The sequence below is a fragment of the Protopterus annectens genome, chromosome 1.part0 (genome assembly GCF_019279795.1).
Source record: "Protopterus annectens isolate FY-2018-M chromosome 1.part0, PAN1.0, whole genome shotgun sequence".
In the NCBI taxonomy this organism is placed as follows: domain Eukaryota; kingdom Metazoa; phylum Chordata; order Ceratodontiformes; family Protopteridae; genus Protopterus; species Protopterus annectens.
The window spans coordinates 1,452,492,060-1,452,514,349 of NC_056725.1; positions in this window are offsets into that span (position 1 = coordinate 1,452,492,060).

The window sequence follows — 22,290 nt, forward strand, 5'->3', positions numbered from 1 at the left end:
TAGCTCAGGAAACCCATACCATGTATTTAACTTATTGGAAACACTCACCATCCAACCCAATATCATATTCATGGGTGACTTTAATTACCCCTTTATTAACTGGGAATCCTATATGACACCAAACATACAGGCACAGAAATATCTGTATTTTGTAAACACAAACTCCCTTGACTAGATTGTCAGTACATCAACCAGTGGTGTAATGATATTGGATCTGGTCCTCAATAATATGGGAGACTGCTGCACACCCCTTATTGTAATGTCTTCCCTGGTAAGGGCAGAAAACAAAATGGTCTCCTTTGAAGAAAAATAAAACCTGGACCCCCAGCTAACCCCGGAATATTCAGAAACTACTTTAAGGCTAACTTTCTGCTATTAAGTAATAACCTGGCCAAATCTCAAGGTCCCATAAACCCTGAGAACACTGCTGCCTATGCAGAGTTGTTCACATAACCCCTATACACACATGTTAACAGCAACATAGAGGCAGCTATACCCATCAGGAGGAACAAGCCACCCTGGTGGAATCACAAAATCAATAGGCTGTATAACAGAAGGAAGAAAATTGTGACAAAAATTAGGAGGTGCAACACCCAGCAGGATAAAAGTACTCTCATCAAACTAAGCAAACAACTCGGAAGACAAATAAAGTCTACCAAAGCCAAATCTGAGGTACATTTGACCTCCCAGGCCAAGGGCAACCACAAGACATGCCTTAGCTATATCTGCAACTTCAAAGGCAATACACAATTGTGTGCAGAGCTCATTGTAAATTGAGCCACCTGTACTGAGCCAGAAGATATAACAAACCTCCTGGCCAATAAATTCAGCTCTGACTTTACCTCTCTCTTCCCCACAACCTTCTCACAGGAAATGCCATCAAATATAACTTCCTCTGCTATCACTAGGGAACAGGTCCTTAATGCTCTCTCTAAGGCCAAGAACACTGTAACAATGGGCCAGCCAATATCCTAGGATGCCCTCTAAATAGCATGAAACATGACCTATCAGGCCATCTGGAATTGCTATTTAACTGTAGCCTCCAAGTAGGCTTCTTGCCTCACGAATGGAGAACAACAACAATCATCCCTCTGCACAAAGGTTGGCCATCTACAGACCTTGGGAACTATAGACTCATAAGTCTCACTAGTCTTATATGCAAAGACATGGAAAGAATTATCATGGAAATGATCAATAATGATATAGTAAATCACCAGACACTGGACCCAACCCAGTTTGGTTTCATCAAGGGCAGGTCATGCCTACTCAGCTTGGTGGACTTCTTTGAAAAGGTCATCAAAGCAATGTAAGAGGGTAAAATGTTCACACTGCCTACCTTGACCTGGCAAAGGCAGTTGACACAATAACCCACTTGAGCATTGTTGACAAACTCAAAAGGTTAGGTACAAACCCATATGTCACCCAGTGGATAGCCAACTGGCTCACAGACAGGATTCATGAAGTTAGAATTAGGTAGTATACATCTACAAAGATGCCGGTCACAAGTGGACTCCCTCAGGGATCAGTTCTTGCACCACTCCTTTTTGGCATTTTCTTTTCTGAAGTCAGGGCCAATGTCTGTGGTCTTTGGCTGAATAAATTTGAATATGATTGCAAATTAGCAGCGGTCATTCAATCTAACACTGACAAATGTTTTCCTGGAAGGGCTGACACAGATAAACAACTGGTATCAGAGCCATGGATTAAAACTAAATGCCAAGAAATGCATAATAGTATCCTTTTGGAAGTCATCCACCCCTGGTGACATCATATTGACAGCAAACCCCTTAGAGTTGACCCAGCAGTCAGGGACTTATGGACCCACATAGACAGTAATCTAGCCCTTGACCATCACATGTCTATAGTAGTGAAGAAATCATTCTATGTTGTGCAACCTATAAACAAAGGTATGACATCTAGGTCCAAGGAAGTTATTGTTCCACTGTATTTGGCATTCATCAGACCTATCACTGAGTACAATGCCCATTTGGTATGTACCTAACAGGCATATCCAACAAATGGAATAACCACAGAGGTCCCTTACTAAAAGAATACAAGGTGTAAGTAAAATGTCCTATGCAGACCACCTCAAGGCCCTATCCCTATATTCTGTGGCTTTTGAGGGGAGATCTATGTCTGGCATACAGGACATTGTCAGACCCCACTCTGATAGACTTCCTGCAAATCCACAAAACAAACAGCACATAATTACCCATTCTAAAGCCTTAAACCTTGCCTGTGATATAAAAAGAATCTGCTGGAGAGACTGGTATGTATCCCAGAGTCTGCCCCATCTCTGGAACAGGATCCCCATCCATGTAAAGTAGAGTTCCTCCCTAAGCCAAGTGTAACTTGGACAATTGGATGGGGAACAGAACTTCATCCCTGGCTTGGCACATGTGTCTCTAATGGACACAGGCAACCTTGTAAATGTTTCATCTCCCAAGCCCCTGCTTGCACTTATCAAGGATACCAGAACTATACCTCTGAACTGTCCAGAATTTTGCAGAATGTCCAGATTTTTTGCCTCATATTTTGATCTGTTCCTCATAAAATTTGTGAATTTCTGCCAAATCACTGGAATGATCTGAGGATGGAAGTCACTAAATAATGATACACTTTTATGTTTCAGACTTCATATCCTTCAGAGAAATGCATGCTAAGATAAATATTGTTATTCTAGCAACTTTTTAAGTTTAGAAGAGCAATATTAAAAAAATGTCCCTATTTTTGGGCCTGTGTTCCCCCATTCTGTCAGGCTTTGTCCAGATTATTTGCACTGAGAGGTTGAGAGGTATGACCAGAACTTGTCAGAGATTTGGGTTGTATGGCTAGGCTTAAAAAGGCCCTTGTGGTCATTAGCCTAGTAAACACCTATGAGCCTTTGAACAGCAGACATTTAATGTCATTCTCACCTGCATTCAGTAAAGGTACATTTGTGTCTTTCTGGACCCAGTACTCACACAACTAACACAAAGAAGCCGCATGCAGCAGTAAGTCAAATTTGTCCTTGCAACACCTTTGATAACCCTTTTTAACATACTAATATCCTTTTTTCCTAGCTAAACAAGCTTTTGAGCATCACCTGGGAGGCCCTTATTTTCTGTCTTCATCTGCATTAAATCACAATTCAGTCTGCTGCTTTTTCTAATGAATAATCTCTTGCCATGCACATGGTAAACTCTGCAGACATGACATTACAGCAAAAGTGCTTCATTTCCATAGGGCAATCCCACAAAGGACATATGCAGCCTTTTCATTTATGTGACCTGAAACACTGAAACTAGATATTAAGCATCTTGAACATCAGTCCATACCCAGTGGTTCATGCAGGGCATAAGAGAATGACTTGAAAATGTTACTAATTGTGTAATAGCATGGCTGTTGTACATCTCTCACATCTAATGCCTCTTTAGGAGAGCATGAATCATTATTGTAGCTAACTAAACAATGTAGGCTCATTTGTATGGAAGGCTATGGAATACCTTAATTTTTGTACAGAACAATCTGTACTTTCATGACACTATTCACTGCTATTAAATTGTGACTGTTACAGATACTTCCAGCTAAGCAGTTTCATAGATTCTATGCCAGGTATAATGTACTGCTGTGTGATGCATGACACATGAATCATTCACTTGAAGGGCTGCCATTTTTGGACATATTTGTAATGAAAGGAAATGAAGGGGTGTTTGACACCAAGGTCTACAGAAAAGACTGCTATCGTAACACATTATTGTATAGGACAAGCATGCATCCTAGAAAAACTTTTTCTAATATAGTTAAAGGACAAGGAATGAGGGTTTCACACTTGAGCAACTAGGAACCCACATTCGAAGAAGGATTGGTAACCCTGGAAAACAATTTATATGATAGAGGTTATAAAAGAAGGAAGTGATTGATAAGTTGGGAGAAGTAAAGACACTGAGGGGAGGAAGAGCAAAGCCGCATTTTTCAAATAAGATAGATCAAGCATTAAACAGAACTGGTACAATATCTAGGAACAATGTGGTTAATGTCTGTATCATATACAAGTGATGTGAGGAAAGTAAGAGATGCCTTTAACAAACACTGGCCGTTTCTTATGACAGATAGAAGAATTAGGGAAGTCGTTGGAGAGTATCCTAGTTTTATGTTTAAAAATGGGAAAAATCTTAAATGCATGTTATGCTACCCCAGGAATCTATCTGGTAGTAATTTAAATACATGAAAAGGTACCAGAGCATGTACCAGTTGTAGCATGTGTCCGTTTGCTAAAAATACCGATGAGTTTGTCTACCCGGTAACTGGTAATAAATATAAGTTGAATGGAGCAGTCACTTGTAGCAGTATGAATATTATTTATGCAGCACAATCTGACTGCTGCTTACATTTTTATGTAGGCAAAACAAACAGGACATTTAGAGAACGTATATAGGAACATATTAGTAATATAAGGAATAAGGACTCTGTAAGTGCCTTGTCTAAATGCATAAAGAGAAGCGGTATATACCATGATTTTAAATTTATAGCATTAGAAGAAGTTATTATAGGGCAAAGGCTGGGTAATATTAAGAATCTGACAGAAAGAAGTGAGCTCAGATGGACACAAACTTAGAGCAGATAAGGAGAAGGGGCTGAGTGGTAAAGTATCCATTACAAGTGCTTTAGACGCACGAGGGATACCTAGAAAATAGTGATACATATTATATTTAATAGGAAATAATCCCACTTAGTAAGAACACTGTAGAATTTTACCCAACCTGTCGTAACATCATTTATCTAATTATGTTTGTAAGTATGGGCTATCTATGATAAGACTGCTACAAACAAGATTTGAGTATTTTATCTTACTTTATGAAATACCATATATTTAATATATCTGAGGATAGAGTTTATCCAGCACAAAACAGTGATATTGTCTGTGTATAATACATTTATTACACAAATAGTATGATGTGAGTGATTATTTGTACGGTGCTTATATTTACAACTATGCATAATCTATTTGCTATATTAGATCACCTTCTCATTCTATATATGATATCTGTAAACGTTCTGTCATATAGATGTATCGTGTATAACCATAACTATACACATAGAGTTATTTCTATTTAACATATATACTTATACCAAAGCATCCATCCATCTCTCAATGGCTGTTGGAAGACCTTATTTATATAAAGTACACTATATCTAAAGTACTATATAGCTGTGTAAAAATGCTTTTGGTAAACAGCAATATAATGTTCCGAGTGTCATATAAAGTATATATTGGGGTCTACATGTAGGAAAAGAACATGTAATTAGTCCTGTTTTTATACAAACTGGTGGCATATATATTTGCACCAAATTGCCTATACATATGTATTGGACTATTATGATCCATAGAATATATATTTTATGGTTTGAATGGGTTGCCTAGAGGTATAGAGTTAAAGTTATGTCTATTATATTTGTTTAAAGTTGAGCCTTGATGTATCATTATAATGTGTCGAGTGTTTATATTATATATACTTGATTGATATATGAAAGACAGAAATGCAACAGTATGATTTGTTTCTACGGGAAAAGCATAAACCTTCCTTGTTTAAAACTGTTTACATATATAAATTTGTGACTTGGTGTATTCTAAATTATTTAGCAATGATATATATTTTATAATACTTGTTGTCTAATATATTTAAATGAAGAAAGTGGGAAGAAGTAAAATGGAGCATCTGTTGAGTGTGATGACATCATTGCCCATGTGCAGAGGCACTGCAATGACGATGAATACACTTTTGGAAATGGAATATAACACAACGAGGGTGCATTATAAGTATATTTTAAGTGGATTACACTCACTGGACAAGTTTAACAGATGACAATGTGATGGGAAGAATCTGAGTTTTAAAATGGAGTTTGAACACATGGCATGAGTAACCTGCTTGCATTTTAAACTGCAGCTTTATTTACACTGTTAGAAGTAGTAGGAATGTATAGAAGGTTAGACCTAGATTTGTTATTGTAATAATTTTTAAGTAACAGCATATATCTGAATCAAAGCAGATAACATAGTGCAATATAATTCTAGCAAAGAATATATAACGAATAGAGACTTTCAGTATCATTGTTGTTTAAATAATGATGCTTAGCATAATATATAGCATCTAACATGCTGCTGATAGAAGCAATGTTCTGAAATGTTTCCAAATATTAAATGCTTGTAGATGCCTATGAATGCTTTGACTGCTGAAATAGACATTTAATGTGCTATAAGAATTATATTTTAAAAGTAATACTATGTAAGGTTGATGAAGGTACAGATGCTTTTAAAAGAGGGTGTGTCTGTAGTAACTTGATTGACTGGGAGTGGTCTTTCAGGTTCACGAGTTATACAGGAACAGCTTTAAAAATCTCTTTGTGTGTGTTTTTATATTTGTATATGGTCTGAAGAAGCCACGGACAGTGGTGAAAGCGCTTACCGAATATTAAAGTTCTTGGTCTATTTTATGTGGTCTGGAGCTATACTTCGTACAACTGCTACCATACTTTTATTTGCTAGTATCTATGTATGTTTTGCTGTTCTCATCTATTTCTTATCAATACTGAGCTCTGTATGTATGCAAAGATAGCAGGGTGGTACATAGTAGGTTTAGTGCCTACATGGGATCTTTGGGTACACAGCGACATTCGGGTTCTGGCGGGTAGATTGTGAGACAAATGCCCACGAGCTACATCGACGAAACTAGAAGGCCGCAGCACCGCTAAACCGTAGAGTGGTGCTGCTGAAAGGCAGATATGCTGTGGAAAGCTATGGTGGTAAGAAAACTTACAAAAGCAGACGGCCCCTAAAGCAAACATGCAGGCTGTCAAAATACAGCATACATGGCCGGCAAATACACACTGATCGAGGAGACAAATGGCACAACGGTAGTGCTACAAAAGTGATGCAAAAAACATAAATGCAACTATTACTTACTGTTACAGCCCCTGTTGTCCATGCAAACACAGCAAACGGTCCCTGAGAAGCAGGAAGTAAACTCCACATCACGTACAGTAAAACACAGCACAGCTTACCCTGGGAAATGGTGAATAGAATACTAGGTCATGTGTTAGGCTATACCCTTAAAGGTACAAACACTGTAGTGTCAGAGTCAATACCCCACACACACTACAACCTAGTGAAAAAACAGTTTGTGCACTAGTAGGAAGCATGTCACAGCAGGAGGGCTGTAGCATAGGACAAACCCAAATATGAGGCATGCCTGCAACAAACAGTACCTATCCTGTTAGAGCCCCTGAGTGCAGTGTTAGGTGTGAACATGCCAACCTGGTAAAGCATGGAATACTAACCATGTAGCAGGAGATATAGTAGCAGTAACCCATCTCCCACTCCACATCAGTGTAAGTCATGCAGGTCTTGCCAAACCCGTCCAGTTGTCCCTGCAACAGGAGTGTAGAGAAGTACGCAGTCCCATGTAGGCAGACAAGGGTGCAACACAGAGGTACCTCCCTATGTAACATCTGCCACTGAAACTGGGACCGGGCTCTACACCCTTATTGGCCAGCCGCAACAACTGGGAGTTAAAGGGGGCCGGTGCAGTGCACTCAGAACCTGTGCTGCAATTAGGCTTTGTGGACACCTACCAAATTTCAAGCATATGGCAACTCCAGGGCTGTGTTAACTGCAGACATTGAAACCATAGCAGAGAGGCAGTCAGAGACAGGTGGAGTGCACAAAGCTGTACAGGGCCACTGTGACAGTCAGTGCTAATACACACTGTACAAGACAAGGAGGTGTAAAGCGAGTAACCCACTGTTTGGAAGGGACTTGCTCCAAGGCTGGTTGTATATCCCGTACCAAGCTAGACTGGCTGTGATGGATTCTGAGAGGCCGTCAACAAGTGCTGCTACCATGCTGGTGGTGGAGGGGTACCTCTACCATTTGGAACGTGAGGCACCACCAAAACGGTACTGGGCATGTATCGAGTGGAAAGTAAAGGCATGCAGAGGACGTGCCATCACTGTTCGCCAGGAAGAGGGTGAAGAATTGCTAAAATCACTGCCCCACCAGCACGGCCCGGATGCAACAATGGCCCAAGTGGCTACACTGTGAGCAGAACTGTGGCAGAGGGTGGTAACTGGTAATGAATTGCCAAGCTTGGCAATGCAGAGTGTCCTAGGCACAGCAGATGACAACGTACTACAGGAGATGCCTTGTCGTGCAACCCTTTGACGAAGCATTACCAGGGTACGGCAGCGGGCATGGGCATCCATGGCGACACCTCCAGCAACACGTACAGATATTGATGTCAGCCAGTATCCACTCTGTAGTGGCAGCTTCATCCTCCTTAGAAGGTCAGATATGGATGGTGCAGCCTCCTTGGTACTACTTACTACCACACAGAACTTGACCGACCTGTGCAGGTCCGACATCATTCTTGGTGATGGCACCTTTCCCACATGGGCTGATATATGTCGCCAGCTATATACATTACATGGCTGTATTGGTACCCCCACCTCAACAAGGATCGTACCCCTGGTGTACTGTCTCATGACACGGAAGTTGGAGTCTGCATACACCACTTTGTGGGAGGTACTGAAGGGTATAGCTGCTGAACAGGGATGCACCTTGTCTCCACAGTATATTATGACTGATTTTGAGAAGGCAGCAATTCGTGCCAGCTGGAAGGCATTCCCTAGGAGTATTCTGAAGGGATGCTTATTCCATTTTGCACAGATCATCTGGCGCCAGATCCAGCATCACCACCTTGTCGCCCTCTATGGCACGGACACTGCTTTCTCCATTGCCATTCGCAAGCTAATAGCATTGGCATTCCTACAATTGGATGATGTTGTCCCTGCATTTCTGGACATTGTGGCTTCCTTACCGGAATGTGCTCAGCCAATTGGCATATTTCTAGACCATCATTATGTACGAGGCCGACCACTCAAGTATGCATCCCGCTGTTCAGTACAGACACAAATGCCATCGTCATACCCTTTGCGGTTTTGGAATGTGTCCGATGTCTCAGAAATGGACTTCCCATGTACTAACAACCAGGTGGAGGCATGGCATTGTCGGCTGAAGGTATTACTGGGACGCCCTACTGTACAGCTAGCTGACCTTCTGTGTGTTCTGCAGCAGGAGCAGAACTCGACGGATACCCGACGTGAATCTCTTCTGAAGGGGATGCCTGTAACACCACGTAGGAAGTCTATTGTAGTAAGGGAGCATCACCTAAAGCACATCTTACAACATAAGTGTGACTACAGTGATGTGCAGGATTTCTGCCGTGCTGTGGCACATTTCTACAAGTTGTGATACTGTTTGAGTTTAGTATGCACCAAGCACTACACACATCACATTGCATATTCAATTAATAAAGGCTTTGCCCATAGCACACAGGTTCCAAGGTACCACTTTCCTGCCCACGTGGCATGCTATGCTAGCCAAATTTTTGACTAACTGTTGCACATGGTGGCTTCTAAGGGGGTGCATAGTGTATCACTGTTGAGGTTTGTATGTGCCACCTGTGGTTAGGGTGTAGGGGTTCCCTCAATTCTGACAGGGAATTGTCCACAGTCCTTTGTCACTGCAGGTAATTTGTCATCCTGCCATATGTCCACATCCAGCTGTCTCATAGGTGGGTGTCACACCACCTAGGTGCCTGAATCCGCGACATTCATGTTACTTCCACCACCAAATGGTGCTTGCTTATCAGAGCCTGGATGTCATCTTCTGTGTACAAATCTATTCCACTGTTATTTCCTTTCATGAAGAGCATTTTAAACAAAAATAGGTACTGACAATGGGTCGGGGTTTCTCGTTCATCAAAAACCATGACCTCTGTAGTGATGTTCCAGTTGTAGGGAATTCAAACGTTTCTTTCTATCTAGCATTAGAATGATTTACTTTAGTTGAAGACATCTAGGCAAGCATAGAATGAAGTGCAATATATTTTGCTAAATTAATATATGTTTACGCCTTTCTGCTTTTGTTGCCTGCAATTCATACAGCACAAGTGGTATGAAAAGTCAAATGTATTTTCAAATGATAAATCCAAGATAAATCCACATCAGCAAACTCCTTTCTTATTTAACTTTTCCATAGGGCTTATGCTAGAATTTCTAAGTTAGCATTGAAAGTTCTTTAATGCTGTGTAATGCATGCAAATAGCACCAAGCTCATTATGTGTACCATTCCTAAATGTATCTGTGTTAAATTATGCATTTATCTTAAGAATTTGTACCAGTAAAAGCATCTCTTTCATTTGATGAAGTATTATAAATATGTACACTTTCTTACCAGTCACTCAGTGATATTTTTTTAAATCTAATATTACTTATGACATATAATGAAGTGACATATTTAATAACTATGGCAATACAGTTTTCCACTGTGTACCATGTTAGTGGGTATCTCTATCAATATGAAATTAAGGAAGGCTCTTAAAGACATTACCTTAATTTATTTATCCTTTTTCATCTATCCTCTTAACGTCTACATTTTGTGGCTGACTCATTTTATTTCAGAAATGTATTATGACCTGACTTAGTTTCTTACCCTTGCTGCGCTTTAATACTTTGTAGGCACATCACATTTATCTTTAGTTACTTGATTGAAAATCTGACTCTTGGCCGTTGCCTTCATAAATGTACGAATGTCAGTTTTAAACCAAACGAACTGTGGTGCCACAAAATGAATCCCTTCCCCTTTTGCCTGTTTCTTCATGTCATGTTTAAGTAGATGTATTTCTGTTTAGTTAGATCAAGTAAACCAAAGTGCTAGTACAAGCCTATGTGACAGTGGAACTGCAAATACGTAGCATGATAGAGGCAGAGATTCACTACTCAGTCTCTAAAAAGGCATAATGACAGCTCTTAGCTCCATCAAAAAGAGTGAATTTCCGCTTGTAAGAGGTATAGATGATTTACATATGTCACTGCCACTTTCCCTAGAGAGCATCTGATGGAACAAAACTAATCTTTCAGTTGAAACATGGTCCATTATCATACCTCTCAACCTCTTAGAGCAAGAAATCTTACAAAACCACAAATAATTGGGAGACAAAGGCCCAAAAATAGGGACAAATTTTAAATATTTCTCTTAAACAATAAGTGAGAAGGTCATTGAAAAACCAATAAGTAAAAACAAAATGAAAACTCTTGCTGGAGTTTTCATTTTGTTTTTATTGATTGGTTTTTCAGTGACCTTCTCACTTATTGTTTTAGTTTGTTGTTTGGGATATTTTTGCAGTGACCCTAATGATAATGGACATCAGTTGGGTATAACAGCCCTGTGTTTCTTATGCTTAGTCAAACACTCTGCTTGTGCTGTGCTGACGAGGTCATAACAAGGCCGAAATATGCATATCCACAGCTAGTGGGATTTGGCTTTATTGGCCTGAAATTTCCATAAAAACGACGAAACAAGTCATGGGCATTCAGAATCACCAATTAGCTGAAACACCTGATGTTCATAGGGGTCATTTGCATATATCCCATGTGCCTCTGATACAAGAGGTTTGGGAGGTCACTCAGTGGAAGATCTAGCTTTGCTGGAGTTTTCATTTTGTTTAAATATTTCTCTTACAAACTTAGAAGGTTGATAGAATAACAGCTTTTGCATTAGCATAAATTTTCTGAAGGGTTTGAAGTCTGAAATCTGAAACTCAAATGTCTGCCATTATTTAATGACTTTGATCCTCAGTGATTGCCAATGATTTGTCAGAAAACCAAAATTTTATGAGGAACAGACCAAAAATACAAGGCAAAAATTTGAACGTTCTGTGAAAGTGTGGGAAGTTGAGAAGCATGTTTATTATTCTTTCCAGATATTTGCAGACTAATCTGTGAGGAACTGTATATTAACATATCTCCTGCATCATTTGTAAGCCATTAGCTATTGTAACGCATGCCACTCATATGCTGACAACTCCTTAGCTAGCCTTTCACAAAACGTAACAATTTAGATTATGAGTCAAGAACTTAAATTTGCCTATATCACAAATGATAATTCAATAAAGGTGTTTAAAACAAAGAACTTACAGAGACAACAATAGTCTCAGATCTACGCAACCATCTGGAAAAAATCATTTGCAAAGTAAGAGTTCTGGATGAAGCAAGCTGGCATGTTCCTTGCTATTAACTCCAAACTTAAGTTCTTTCACCAGAAATAGCAATCACCTTGCTTATTACATTTCAGTGAGCTGCCACTATACCACAATGTTACCTATTTAGTGATGAGATATTAATATACCTGTACGTGAATAAACGGTTAAAAGGTAGTCGCAAAATAATAATGATATAAATATATATAGTTATATATAAAATGCCACATTCAGAAAGGTTACCACAAGGACTGAGCCTGGTGTATACAATACAGTAACTATTTCTGATTCAGAGACAGCATTACCACTCCGCTGCATCATAGCTCCACAATGGGCTAACTCTGTGGCCTACAGCAAATGCCTTTGAGGCATTCCAGGGGAGCGGCCTTTGCTAATTAGACATGTGCTCTCCCCCCTAGAAATTAATTGGGTAAGGTATTTATACCACTGCTGCACAAATTATATTATTCACCTGTGTTAATGAACATGAACAAAGCCTGCAGTTGCCCAATCCTGTTAGATGCAAGTGCTAAAGAGTTTAGACGACTGATAAGGTTAAGGTGTGGGGTGTGTGTGTGTGTGTGTGTGTGTGCGTGTGTGTGTGTGTGTGTGTGTGTGTGTGTGTGTGTGCATGTGTGTGCATGTGTGTGTGTGTGTGTGTGTGTGTGTGTGTGTGTGTGTGTGTGTATGGTTGTGTGTGCGTGTGTGTGTAAGTGGATGTTTGCATTGCATGGAAGAGTGTACTGAGCAATGTAGGGGCCATTAGTAGGAAGTTCCACAAGAAAATGTTAATTTGCATTCACAGTATTTAAGGGCAATTCATAGGCATCCAAATAAGCAGATGAACTCTTATATCACTGCAGCTAACCTATCTCTGAATCACAATCTCCCTCATCACATAAATAGTTTCTTATGCTAGTAGCTTTCACCACCAGCAATAGGATCTTTCTATATTACTAAGATATGGTTTATATTGCAGAAAGAAAAAAAAAAGCATTACATTTTCTGAAAAAGTTTGCGTGACCTCACATGTAATCATAATTTTTCCTGTATATTTTTAAAGCTTGCTGACATCCTTGTGATGCAAGAAACAAATAATTGTCATTTGCAATAGTATCATTATTATTAACTTCATAACTTCTAATTAGTAGGTTATTTGAGAGAAAGTTTAATGTAGCTCAGTCAATGACAACACTTTAGCAGTTTTGCTACTGATTTAAAATACTGTCCTGACTTAGAAAGTCTTCATTATTACCTCTTAAATGCATATTATATCTCATGCAGTTGCAGTTATTTTGCTTCATTTGTCCCATTACTCTGAATGACATTTGAAAAATATAATGTGTGTGTATGCATGAATTTTATTGGTTTGGTCAACAGGGAGTTTGTGCTACATCTGCTTAACTGACCGCATTTGGGCAACTATACGGATAGCTGACTGGTGTGCCAGATCAACAATCGCAAAGTAGGGGAATATTCCCTTTCCCGGGGATTGCACTGTCCTGGAGTTAGCATATATATTTTGCAGGGGGTGTGGAGGGTAGAGTGCCCTCCATTGGTGGATGTTGTTTATGTTTTTTTGAAGTAATATTTGCATGCACTTAGACGCAACCTTGCAGCATGCATACTAGGAATTCATCATTTCCATTTTTGATGTAGAGTGGTTTACCATGAGGATGTCAACATTTGTCAACCTAGTCAAGGTAAATTATTTATTTATATATACATATATATATATATATATATATATATATATATATATATATATACACATATACTATATAGCTTGGCATGTACTATAGTTGATGTAAGGTTAGTAAACTACAGCACTCAGGTTGTGCTTTTACTTTGGTTCTATCTGTGTTACTATGGAGTTTGAGGGGGGGGGGGTCTGGGAGTGGAGTTCACACATGAAGAAATATGTTTAGATGTTTAATAAGTGAAGGTATAGTGGCCCTAGGTAAAAGGTGTATGAGGCAGATAGATACATTTTTGATTTTATTTTGCTTGGCTAGGTTTGCTAGTGTTGGAGGTAATGTTGTAGTTGGGCGTACATGCATTTTATGTACTCTGTGAGGGTTTATTTGTGTTGTTAATGGTTTTCAGTTTTTTGACTGCAGTTTTAATCAGACACTGCAGCTGATATTTTATTTTTGATGATGTATTGTCAAAATGAATAGTCAGAGATATTAAATATACTAATATATCTACATCTATATACCTATATTTATATATCACATAGTTATATCCATATCTTTATATCTCTCTACTTATCTTTCTAGCTGCAAATATCCATAGGGGGAACAGAGAGAGAGAGAGAGAGAGAGATGTAGATATACAGTATATCAATTGCAGAATGCACCGATGACATTGAGCCTGCTTTAGCCAAAAGCCACTTTTGCTGAATTCCATAAAATGCTTGGCTAAGTGCAGGCTAATGTGTTTTATTAGTGTAAATGAATGGATTTATTCCATTCACTTACTGGTTATTTTGTTGAAATCGACTGTCCCTAGAACCAGAGTCTCCTTTCCTGTGGCTTTTTATCCTGGCAGTGATCAGTGTAGTGATCTACCAAATGCAAGTTGTGAATAAAATGAATCTTCCTCAAACTTCCACAATGACTTAGCAGGGACTGACATCTCCCTCTTAATACATAAAGTTTGTGAACAGTTAGCTTTAATATAACAGGTGTGTATTTGTAACTGTTAGTAACTGGTTTGTAGTACATTCTCTCCACATGTGACAATGATTAGAGTATCATTAAAAAAATTGTGGAATAGTAATGTATTAGCCACTTTGAACAACATACCTAGAATATAACAGGTCTATTTTATAACTTCGAAGTTGTAAAACTTCGAATGTCATAATATCAAACCCACCACATCGAAGGATGAAAATAGCGATGCCCGGAACATCGTAATCTTACCTAGGGCAAGATTTCGGTGGGCTGTTCCATGGCTTCGCTATTTCCTCCTCTGTGGTGCGATAGTTAAGGACCTTAGGGTTAGGGTGTGGATTAAGGTAAGTGGATAGTTAGGAATGTATGTATGGTGTAGTGTAGGGTTGGGTTTTGTTAACTGTATGTGTGCATTAATTAGTTTGTTTGTGTATAGTTTCATTGGGTATGTGTGCGATAGTTACGTACCTTAGGGTTAGGGTGTGGGTTAAGGTAAGTGGATAGTTAGGAATGTATGTATGGTTTAGTGTAGGTTTGGGTTTATTAACTGTATGTGTGTGGTTTATTTATTTTGGTGTGCTTGTGTTGTGTGTATGTTTCTTGGAACAGCAATTTTTTCTCCTGGGAAAAAATTTGCTATTCTAAGTGTTCGATGTTATCATAATTCAAAATTCCAAGTTCGAACTTATGGTGTTCAATATTTTGGAATTTCGAATATATGACATGGACCCGAATATAACTGAGCAGTGCAGACCCTGATATCCTTTATCCAGAGGCTATATGGCTACATTGTTTGCACTTCACATAGGTCAGAAGCGGTACACTGGCCCCATTAGTATCCTTTGCTAGTGTTAAAAAGGTGAATAATGACAGTTATATGAAGCAAACCATGGCAGCTTGGAGCTGAATTGTTAGATCCATATATCACACTAGCCATGGCTTGCCGTGCTATCGTCTGTTAGGTGTATTGGTTCCTGTCTCCATCTAGGAATCCCAACCAGGTATAGTCAGATTGGGCCTTAACACAGCAGATAGCTTCAAGGAAAACACCCTTCACAGTGATGTATACTTCACTTGAATCACATACAAACTTAAACTAAACTGCACATCAACTTAGTAACATTTTAGTAATACTGCACTTTGCAATAGTTTTTTTGTGCTTATGGATTCACTACTGAAATATATTTCCCTAGTTAACAATAACATATCACATTCATCACATTCATGACTGAAGTTGTAGCTAACATATATCCCCAGTAATGCTATCAAGGTTATTTTTTTTCACCTGAGTTTTGCTCAGTCAGACTATCACTGTCAACAAATGTAATGAATGAATGAATAAATAAATAAATGCTTTCATTCCCAAGCAGCCTGGCTTTATTAAAAGTAAAAACAGTTACTTACATTACCATTAAAACAGTAACTGACCATTTGCAACATGAAGTCAGGATTATAATATTACATCAAAACATGAGTAACCAGATGCAGGACTGTATATAACATACATCCTTTCCATATAAAGAGGAGAAAAACAGACATTGACAACATGCTGAAGTTATGGACGTACAAAGTCAGCTGGATAAGAATTATATTCATGCAAATGTAATAAATAATGAAAACATAGTGGGATTAATAAGATTAATGGGGATAAAAATAATTTATTTGTAACAACTGATAGAGCAGATATTATTGAATTAAAAGTTGAAGATTTTTCAGATAATGTCAGAAAATATGTTATTTTTAATTGGGGTTCCATTTATTAGAGGAACTGATGTTTACCTCTGCAGAGAAGGTAATGCACATCAAATAGTGTTATGCTTGTCAGGAGTAAAAATAGAGGAGGTAAGCCAGGCCTTAGAACACCTTAATGTAGTGAAGTACAGATCTGTTTTTACTCATGTCAGTACAAATGATCTCATTCACAAGGACTCTGGCATTTAGCAGGGAATGTACAGCCCTCTTAGATAGTGTAGCTTGTACAGCTTTTAGGATGTATTTTTCACAAACCACATATAGAAATGAGGGTCATGTCACCGTGAATGAAACAAATTTGGGGGGTAAATACCTGCATGATAAAAGTGTCCCATTTTAACAAATAGAAATATGTTGAGACTAATGTGTGCCTGCATGTGTTCAGACAGGATGGTATGCATTTGTTAAAATTGTGAAAGAGAATTTTGCAGCAAATGTTTTGCAATATTTGACAAACAAGCGAGGATTTTTGCAGATCAAAAATCTAACAGTTCCCAGATACCAACATCTGATGCATTTTTGATGGTTGTTAATGCAAGGAGCATTAATAATAAAGTTTTTTATTGGACAATTTGCTACATTCCCACAAGATTGATGTTTTTGTTTGTGAAACATGGTTAAAAAACAATGACCATAAACAAGTTCTGTCAAGATATAAATGTTTTTACTATAACAGACAATCTTATAAAAATTCAGGTGGAGGTGTTATGATAAGCGTTAAAGATAGTTATAAGACCTGTGATTATTACATGTTCAGTGGTAACACCAATACTATAAATTGGGTACCTGTGACAGCAAAGACAATCCTGGAGCATAAAACAACTGTTGGAGTGTACAGACCACCAAAGTCAAGTGGTGATGATTTAGAGAAATTCTTATGTTTCTTGCATGAAACACAAGAGGGAAGAATAATAGTGGCTGGGGACTTAAATTTGCCAGAAGCAGACTGGGATAATATTGATGCAACAACATTAGTAAGGAAATTATTCATAATGTATGTTCAGGAACAAAAATTGCTTCAGATTGTAAAAAAATACTATGAGGGAACAGAACATACTAGACATTGTTTGTGTTCCTAAAGAAATTACTGTTACTTCATGTCAAGTTTTACCACCTTTGATGTGCAATTATCATGTGGTTAAAAAGGTTAATTTTTTGCTACATAATTCTTCCAAACTGAAATATAAATCAACGCACAGAAGATTAATAACAGATTATATGAAAGTAAAATGGTCAGTATGTAAAACTACTTGGAGAGATGTATTCAGTGGAAAATCTACAGAAGAAATTTGGAAAGTTTTGAAAGAGAAATTATTTGAATGCAAAAAAAAAATAAAAAAAAGTAAAATCAGGATCTAGGCACACAATGTCAAGAGCATGTATTTCCATAAAAAGAAGATACTTGATTGAGGTGAAAGAAAATATATAAGAGATGGAAAACAGATTGAACTACAACTTTGAAAACTGAAATAAACAAGCCAGACAAACAAATTAAGCATAGTGTGAGGTAAGAAAAAAGAAAAAAAATGAAGAAAATTTACATAAAGATATTGAGCATAATAGGAAACCATTTCTTAGATACATAAGATGTGGAACGAGTGAAGTCATACAAATTGATAAACTGTGTATAAATTCTAAATTTTATTTTCAGACACAACAGATTATAGCTATATTTACAAAAGTTTATGAAAAACAGTTTGGTTCCACAAAGAGGGTAACAAGTTGCCATAGTGACATCCAGGTAACCTCAGATACGTAAAATCAACTTAGATTATATTAAAAAAGAACAATACAAAATGCCTCCAAATAAAGCATAGGGAGGAGATGAAATTATTAATAATGGTCTGAGAACACTTCAGGAAGAACTAATAGCACCATTATATCTGTTGTTTACTAGGAAGCATAAATATGGAGATATTCCTCAACATTGGAAACATGCACTTATTAAACCTGTCTTTAATTGAAATTGGAGTAGGAGCAATCCAGGGTCATGCAAACCCTTAATTCTACCTTCATATTGGGAAAAATAATAGAGGAGGTAATATTGGATATGTAATTATCAGACTTGGAAAGACTGGAACTTAAAACCATATATCAGCATGCATATGTTGAAAATAGATCAATTACCACATGTGACATGATATTCTATAACAGTATAATAACAGCCGTGAATGAAAAATTGTGCTGTAATGTTATTTGGATAGATTTAATTTCAGCAATTGACGGGGTCAGATATAAAACACTGATCAATACATTTGAAGAACTAGGTACTGATGCATTCTTGATAAGACTGATAGCTGCAGGGCTTAAATTAGGACATAACAAGTGTCATACAGCAGTTGGTCAGGTAAAATTTTTAGTTGCCATCTGGCTGTCCCATAGGTCTCTGTCCTATTCCCATACTTGTTCAGATTGTATCTTTTAGATCTATCTTTTACATTGTACATTATGTATTTAAATAAAGAATCCCTGCTCTGCCATCAAGTATTTTATAATCACCTGAGCTACCGCCAACCCAGGCAGATGGAGCCTTGGTTTAACATCTATATCTATATGAGACATTGTACAAGTTCAGATAGTTTAATCTTTCATAGTAACTTGAATTTTCCTATCCATGGATGTCCTTGGTATATTTCCACTGTACCCTTTCTAGTTTACTCATGTTTGTTTTCTTCTAAGGTTTTCATATTGTTATTCCACACTCAAGTTTGGGTCTAATGTAACTAACAAACACTGACTTCATCATTTCTGATTTCCTAGACTTTATAAATCTTTTTATACAACCTATAGTTCTTTAATTACCTTTAGTAATTATCTTTATAATTATCATTAACCAATTGGTCACTATGATTGGAAAAACTCAAATCTGGATCCACCCATAAACACAAAAAACTGCTTGAGTGCAGAAGGCTATGGGCTGTATTCCCCTACCAAGTAGATGAATTCATTTTCCAACAATGACATTAATGTGCAGCATAAGGGGAGATGTATTCCTGACTATGCCTTAATTTGGCTGAGATGTTAAACCAAGGCCCCATCTGCTTGGGTTGCTGGTAGCTCAGGTGGTTATAAAAGATTTGATGGCAGAGCAGGGGTTCTTATTTTAAAATACATTTTGTACAATACTATTTACAAACTTACATATTTACAAATTTATACTGTGTACACATTTCCATTCCTTTCCGTCACTGTCATGCAATCACAGATATCTTGTTATTCATTATTATATTAAACTACTATATTCATTATCTTATTTGAACTCCACGCCTATTTCAACAACCACCATCTAATTTTTATTGCTAGTCTGCATTTACCATTAAACATGACTACATGTAGTCTTTCATTCCAGTTAGTCCACACAGTATAAAATAATGTTTTATCTCTTTTATTAACATATTCCTTATTTTAAGGCTATAATATCCATACATAATCATATCCATTTTTATTTCACTTACCACTTTTATGTTTTCAAATAAATTTTTTTCACCCAATTTTCCCACAATTTTGTACCCCTTATACATTGTATGAAAGCATGTTCTATAATTTCTTCTTTACCACAATATATACAAATTCTTTTATTGATTTTTACATGGTATATTTGCTTTTACTGGTAATTTATTAATCACTAATCCTCCTAAAAAATCTTGACATTCTTCTTGCTAATTAAACCATGTTTTTTGTACTTTTATAAATTTTTCATTCTCTAGTTCAGCCCAAGGATTAACATAATAATATTGTATAATTATAGTCTTATAATTACTTTCCTCTCATTTTCTATTTCATCATTTTTTTCATTTTCTATAAAATAGTTTTGATAACATCTCATTGCTTCATTTACACATGCTTTTCCTCTTTTGTTTTTTAATATATCCCAATGACACTTATAATTGTACTTTAGTAAATTTACTACAAACTTTTCACTTTTAGCATTTATACAAACCACAAATTTACACAAATTTGAAGAAGCAGCATAAACAGTTGGGTTTATAAATACTAAACCTCCATTTTCCTTGTTCATATATATGACTCCAGTCTTAACTCTGAGCTGGTCAAATAGCACTCAGGGAGATCCAACATGGTGCATAGCACAGAAGTGAACATAAGTGCAGTGTTTGAAGCTTTACAAGACTGTGGGATGCTGTTTCAACAGAATTTGTTTCATAAGAAGCAAACATTCAAAACAATGATGGATGTGTTATTGCTACTCTCTAGTTGGGAGGGTTGCAGGATGATGTTTTGGTTGAATTGTTCTTACAAAATGAGCTGGGAGTGGAAAAGATATTTAATGGAGTGAAATTATGGACAAAATTCAGTTAGAGGAATATGAAGCTATTTTGAAAAAAGATTACCAGACAATGAAATCACATGGCATGATTATTAAAGAAACTGCAGGGAAAGTGATGAGAGCTGAAAAGAGGAAAGAAAATGTCAACAATAAAAGGAAATTTATGGTGAGAATAATGAACAAAGAAAGAGAAATAGGCATGACATTTGAGATAATTTAATGGTCCTTTTGGAAGTGAAGGCTCAAGAGGCAAGAACTTTTATTCTTATTCATAAGCAGTGTTTTTGTGACATTCTTTTTGAGAGAAGTTCTGTTCTAGAAAGTTTTTTGGGTGGAGTATGAGAAGAAAAAGAACTATAATCTATGGAACTCTTATGTGGTTAAAGCATTTTATAGAGAAACAAAAAGAAAATATATATTCAATTTTGAACTGAATATGAAAAAAAGAAACTTTAAAGAGACATTTAAGCAAACTTTGTAAATAAGTTATGGATGTTAGCAAAGTCTATGATAACAGAGTATTGTGCAGAAAATGGAGAAAGAGAAAATTGTTCACATCCTTAGTAAGATAAATGTAGAAGGTAATAGATATTGTAAAACATCGGAGACAACTGAAAATATGTTTTTTGCTGTGGAAAAGATGATCATTTGATAAGTAACTGTGATAAGAGGAAATGTTGCATTTATGGGGAAACAAGTCATGATGCAAAAAAGAGTGAACTGAAATGTTATAAGTGTAACAAAATTAGGAATTTATAGATAGATTGTAATCTAGAGAAAAAAGGATGATAAAGAAGAAGAAAATAAAAGTGAGGACTGTATATGAAGAGAATAAATAGTCACAATAAAAGATAAAGAGTAAGTAGAAAGCAAAATTAGGGTAAAAATAAAGATAATGATAGACTGAAAAATGAAACAAAAGATAATATAAAAGAAAGTTCTGAAATAAGTGATGAGGAAGATATAAATTGGAAAATAGTGAAAGGTAAAAAGATTTCTATTGGCAAAACAGTAAGAGACAGAAAAAGAAAATTTAAAAGGATAAGGGTAAAAGAAAAAAGAAAGGAAAAAGTTTATGCAAATGAGATAAATATTTCAAATGTACACAATTTCTGGTAAGCTATAACAAAGACATAATGTAAACTTTAGAGTGCTTTCAGAAAATGTAAACAGTATCAAAATATAAGTAGAAGAATAAGCATCCTAAATTGGTGTATTGGTGTAGTTAAGTGTGATGTTGATATAATAATATTGGAAGATGTAAGATATCTGACACAAGAGAGATTAGAAACAAAGAAACTTTGGGGAGATACAATATGGAGCAACAAGCAGACACACAAGTAAGGCTAGTGCACGGACTGAACCATTGTAGTACACCAAGCAAAGAAAGTCCAGCATCAAAGTGGAATAAATAAATCCAAAGATTGAAACTGGAACTCACGACAGCACAAAAGTATAAGAAGCACAAAAACAGTTCCAGTTAAAAGTCACGATCCAC